We start from the raw sequence: 6,303 nt of genomic DNA on the forward strand, positions 1-6,303 counted from the left end.
CCCATACGGATGCCAGCACTGCACGTGGCTAAAAGAAAGCCGAAATAAACTGAGGGACCTGCTATACCTCTGAATGGGAAGATCCAATGCCTTAAGGTATCAGTTTCCCCAGTATACATGTGTGTGCTAAATTCCAAAGTTCATGAAAAAACATAAATGAGAGAGCATGACTAAATGTTTATAGAGGAAGAAAATGAAATACTCCAAGGTGAATCTTAATCTTGAATATTTGAGTGCATAAAATAAGGCTGGGAAAGTGTACGGAGGGACTAGAAAATATGAGCTTGCCTATGTGTGTGAAAATCTTTACTAGTAAGTGTGCCTGTTGAAAGATGCAATATGTTCTGGGAGCATCACTACTAAGAGTAACTCCATTCGTAGCACAGCATCGTTCTCAGCCTTTCCTAGCCCCATCACTTCCGCAGGCCCTTCAAACAGACTGCACTTTCTGCCTCACTGAGGATGGTGTTGCCATCATATTTTTTCTGTGTCTCAGACTGAATCATTTTCACAGTAGGATGCCCCAGAGAGTCATCAGGATGGCTGTGAATGTCCCAGCCTCCACATATCTTCCATAAGCTTCATTTCAGGGGTAAGTGGTGTGTGTGTGTGTGTGTGTGTGTGTGTGTTTTCTGTTGCTATCACTGAATGCTACAGACTGGGAATGTCAAGAACCAAGGTTTATTTAACTCGGAGTCTGGAGACTGAGGCATCGAGTGTCAAGGTCCAGGGCTGGCAGCTGGTGAGGGCCTTCTTGCTACATCATATTACAGGACATCAAATAGCAAGACAGATGGTGTGCTAGCTCAGGTCATTCCTCCATTTCTTTATAAGCCACTAACGCCATCATATGCCATCCCTCCATGACATCATCGAATCCTAATTACTTCCCAAAGGCTCCAGTCCAAATACCATTGCCGTATGAACTGGGGGTTATGTTCCCAACATGTGAACTTTTGAGGGACACAGTAACATCATAGCAGGATGCACAAGTGTAAGCTGGGTACTCAACCAAAAGCATGGAGAGCTCCCTCTCCATACCATGACTATCCACGGGTCTAGTCCTAGGCCTTTGCGAATGGCCATTAAAACTGGTTCCCCTCTCCCATGCTCACACAATCAGACTTCCCAGAATGCCCTGTTAGCTGCGGTTGTGCCTCAAAGTTCTAGCAAATGAGAAGTGAGCAGAAGTGATGGTTGCCCATCAAAGACAAGATGCTGACTTAGGAAGCCTCTCACTCAGCCTAGAAGCAGCCTGAGTTCTTGAGCCACTATTCAGAAGAGAATTTCTCACCAACTAGGAACACCTGATTCATACTTGAAACAGTGACAAATGACCTTCTGTTTTGCTGGGCCACTGAGGTTTGGGGTCATCTGTTAGAGCAGGTAGAGGGCTCGATTCAATGTCATTTGTGCAGAGTTGACAGATAATTTCAACAGTAATACATAAGAGAGAGATTGTGCGGGCTCCTGCCAACACAGTAATTTGAATTTGCCCTAGTAGCAGATGGAGGTATGCTCCAGGGAGATGGTCAGATGGGGCCAAGGAAGATTCTGCTCAGCATGTTCCCTAGCACAGACAGTTAGAGAATCAACCCTTAGTTTTAGTGAGCACATTGCCAGTGTTCTCTAGACCATGTGTGTTGTTCCTACCTTAGTTTCTGAAGGGAAGAGAAGTGAGCCCAATCTCCCTCAATGAGGGATTCATGACATTTGCAAAAAAGTATACAAGAAATGGGGGAACATAACACCTCCTGCAAGCTGTGGCCCCCACAACACCTGGGCTTCTTGAATTCAGTCACCTTGCCCTGGCTACCAAGCTGCCCTAGGGCACAGAGCTTTCTGTTGCTTACTGAATGCGGGCCAGTCTTGTGGCAGCTGAAGTCTGTGGCCTTATCCAAAATGTTGGTGTTTGTATCATAAATGTTTTCAAGGATTTTCTGGAACATGCTGATTAGTGTACTGATTTTATCATCATGTTCAATACTCAAAACTACTTTGCAATGCTATTCTATTCACATACTCATCTGACTACTGAGAAGAGGTTAAGTTCATTTTTTGGTGATCAACTTCTCAACCAGGGAGAAAATAACAAGATTAGGTAGCCAACTAGACAGCAAATCCAGTGTTCACTTCGTTGGGCTGGAAGACATCCCAGTGCACAAGCCATGGGAAGAGATGAAAGGGAAGACATGCCTTAGCTTTGACAGAGAAGGCTTGCCTTGTATCTCATTGAAGTTTGTTTATATGGTCATTGCTGATTTTTTAAACTTTAATATGATTTCCTGGCCCATTTGCCTGGTTATGAGGCCTCTGCTTACCTAAGGAGAGAAAGACCTTTTGTGCCTCTTAACAACACTATGGGGGAAAAGTTAATTTCTTTCAACCAGTCAATTGGTTTTATTTTTAAAAAATTATAACCAAAAGACTATATTTTAAGCATACCATTAATTTCATAGCATGCAAATATAGGTAGGCCTATTAAAAAGCAGCTGGCTGGCAAGTACACCCTCGGATGTGCAGCTGGATGACTAATTAAGGTACCCAGGTATAAGCTTACTCTGCTGAAGGCAAGAAATTCTAGGAATTCTCCATAGGCTACGCAGGACTGAGGTCAGCCTTCTTTTCCTGTCTTCACTCCTCTTTTGGGACCTGCAGAAGGGATGAAATCCTGGAGTACTTCAAAAGTTTGTGGAAAATGGAATTAAAAGATGAGTTTATTTTAGTGCAAAAAATTTGAAAACCATGTATACAAGGGGGTCTTGAAAAAGTTTATGAAATATATGTGTATTGAGGAAAAAAGTATGCACTGATTTCAAAAATCTTGAACAAAAATAAACTTGGCTTTTAATTTCATTTTTTCCTAGAATCTTTTTGAAGTCCCCTCACACATAGCAATCCCCAGACATCGCCATGGTTTCTCTGAATCCTTGCTAGTCTACAGTTTACTTCTTAGAATATAATTCCCAAAACACAGCCCTCTACCAGCATCCCCTTCTACTCCCTGTATGTGTATTTTCTAGAAAATAGACTGGCATAGCTTCAGCATTTCCGTTGTTGCAGTACTTGTATCTCTCGTGGATGAGAGGGCAGGCTCTGATGCAGTGGTGAAGGTGCTATTTGGGATACCTGCTTCCCATATCTGATTGCCTGGATTAACATCTCAGCTCTGCCTTCCTTCTCAGCCTCCCACTAACTTGCACCCTGGCGTACAGCAGATGATGGTTCAAGTAGTTGGGTGACTGCTGCGACATGGGAAGTTGTGTTCCAGACTCCTGGCTTTGGCTTACTTTAGCCCTGGCTGTTATGGGTATTTGGGGAAAGAAATAGTGGATGGAAGGTCTCTATCTTCCCCCAACCCCACCATCCAAATAAATTGAAAAAACAATTTAAAGCAGAGGAGAAAACAATAGGAAAGAATGTTTGGTCTCTCCTGTGTATAGCAGCATCTGCCACAAGTCATTAGTCTCCTTTCGTCACCACAACCTTCCAAGCTTCAGGATATGACATACTGGAATGGCAACTGATTTAATGTGTGTGGGTGTGTGTTACAACAATAACTTTTTTTCCTTCTCCAGATAATCACAAGGATTTCCAGAAAGTTGCAAGTGCTAAAATTACCCTCTTGAATCAGGAGCTTAACACTTTATGTTGGAAGAGGGCTTATGCTTTTCAACGTAAATCATTAAAGTGAATTTAAGACTGTTATTCCCTGTCCATTGTTCTTGCTCCTTGGTTTGAAGCTCTGAAATCCTACTTAAATCCTATTTCAGTAGACCCACTATTGTTCAAGAACATACTCCTCATGGCCCAAATGTCCTCCTGTTAAGAGTGCGGTGACAAGTGCAGGCACCTGCGTCCTCATGCGTATGTTCACATCAAGGACATCTGCAGGCTCCTGAAGAATTCTGGGAGCCCCCTCTCCAGGGAAGGGATGAATTAAAGTTAATTTACATTTCTGAGCCTATTCTCCTCTTTGTTGCACCCTGACATGATTGAGTTTGCAAAAGAAAACCAACATAATATACTAAAGCACAATTTTAAGGCTATTATGCTATTATAAGCCAAGAATAGCCATGATTAATTACCACCAACACTGAAGGGAAGAAGGAAGGATTCGGGGAGTCAGTTTAATCAATCACTTGAGTTAGAATTAATATAATCCCTGCAAACTTGGTAAGAAATAATGACTGGCAAAGAATAAATGCTGTTTACTATTTAGGAAATTGACATAGCTCTTAATCTAAAGGGCATGTGTGTTGTCTTTGAGTCATTTGCTTTTATTTTTCTTTTTTAAAAAGTAAACAAAATTAACTCTGTTTTTGATAAAATGGTTGGCAGTACAGTTTAAGGTTTTCAAGAGGCTTTGCAAAGAGGTGGCCATCTTGTTTCCATACACATGTTTGTCTTCCTCTTGATGTCAATCAAAATCATTTTAAGGTAGGTCACAGCTAGAAAGCAAGAATGACAAGAGAATGTGCTGTTTGTATGGTGCATCTGATCAATGGCCATCACCACATCAGACAGCTCCAACCCCACTCTACGTGTTTCAGTGGTAATGACTTGTTCAGGCAGATGAGACCTTTGATTAACATGATAATTGAAAACTTTCTCCTTCCTCATAAGACTGTAGAAAGCACACAACAGATTAACTTTAAGTTTCTTGTGGAAACTTGTACGTTCAGTGTAGCTTTTATTTCTCTAAGGCAAATTGGACAGAATAAGTACAGACATGCATAGCTCCAGCATAGCTCCAGCCTATGCCCCACTGTACCATTCCACTGAAGTGTCTCCACGTTGTGCTCAGAGTAGAAATAAAACCAAAGAGCACCACACATCAGCAACTAATACTTGTTGAAAGCATTGTATTGAACATACATGGTGCTTTCATATATTATATCATTTAGCTTTTTGAGTTATTGAACCATCTAAGATCCTACAACTAGGAATGCATAAGGCCAGAATTTGAATCCTGGTCTACTTGTTCTTAAGGAAGATCACTGGGAGAAGAGAAATATTCATGTAACAGAGCTATTTGAGACATACTTGTCACCAGTAATTCTTTAATCTGGACTATAAATGTAAAAAGAAATATAATTTGTATTTGCAATCTATGATTGATCATTTTCTCTCTCATCTAGGGTACCAGAGACGAAAACTGATGCTGGTATCATGAGTGCAACCTTCCCCATCCCTAGATTTCCATCAAACTCAATCTGCTCTGCAAAGGAAATACCTTTGGAGTTTTGTACTCCAGAATGAAAACCTGCTTGGTCACATTTCTGCGGATACCATTCACATAATAAAACAATGAAAGGAACAAAAATGTCATCAGCATGATGGCTGTACTTCAAGCATTATCATATAGGTGGAATCTTTAAATAGAACACTCAGGGTAAGAGAAATGTCTAAGGTAAAACAAAAACAATACAGAGTAGAATGATAATTTATGTAGAAGCTGGTTTCTAATGTTGGCTTATAGGACAAAAATAGCATGTGTGGAAAATTACCTGCAAAAATCTCTTAGGAAAGTGGCATGTGGAAACTACCAATTTTTCAGGCTCAGAATACCAGTATGGTGATGTGACAGTTCCGTTCATTTGGAAAGATAAAGAGGTTGATTTGGGGCTGGCATTGTGGCATAGTGGGTAAAGGCGCCACCTGCAGTGCCAGCATCTCATATGGGCACTGGTTTGAGCCAGCTGCTCCATTTCTGACCCAGCTCTCTGCTAATGCACCTGGGAAAGCAGTAGAAGATGGCCCAAGTGCTTGGGCCCTTGCAACCGCGTGGGAGATGTAGAGGAAGTTCCTGGCTCCTGGCTTTGGATCGGAGCAGCTCTGCCCCTTGTGGCCATCTGTGGAGTGGACCAGTGAATGGAAGACCTCTCTCTCTCTCTCTCTCTCTCTCTCTTTCTCTCTCTCTCTGCCTCTACGTCTCTGTAACTCTACCTTTCAAATAGATAAATAAATCTTTAAAATAAAAAGGTTGATTTGTCCTTGTGAATATGTTGTCTAAGTGTGTGCCTCTAAACTACAAATGACACTCTGTGTCCTGAGCACTCATTTCCTGCCCCAACCTTGGCACAAATGTTTAGTTGGTACATTATTCTAGCTCCACGTTTTAATTCTCCTCTCCCACCCCCAGCCTTCTTTTGTTCTCTTGGTCTTCTATCTTCCTCTGCCAAGCCAAGACTGTTTAACTGAACCTATTAAAGCTACAACTGTGTAGGATGTAAGTTCATTCTATGGTGTTGACTTTCACCTACACAAGCATGAAACTTGACGATGGCTGCAGTACAGCCT

This window comes from Oryctolagus cuniculus, chromosome 2 (genome assembly GCF_964237555.1).
Source record: "Oryctolagus cuniculus chromosome 2, mOryCun1.1, whole genome shotgun sequence".
NCBI classification, from domain to species: domain Eukaryota; kingdom Metazoa; phylum Chordata; class Mammalia; order Lagomorpha; family Leporidae; genus Oryctolagus; species Oryctolagus cuniculus.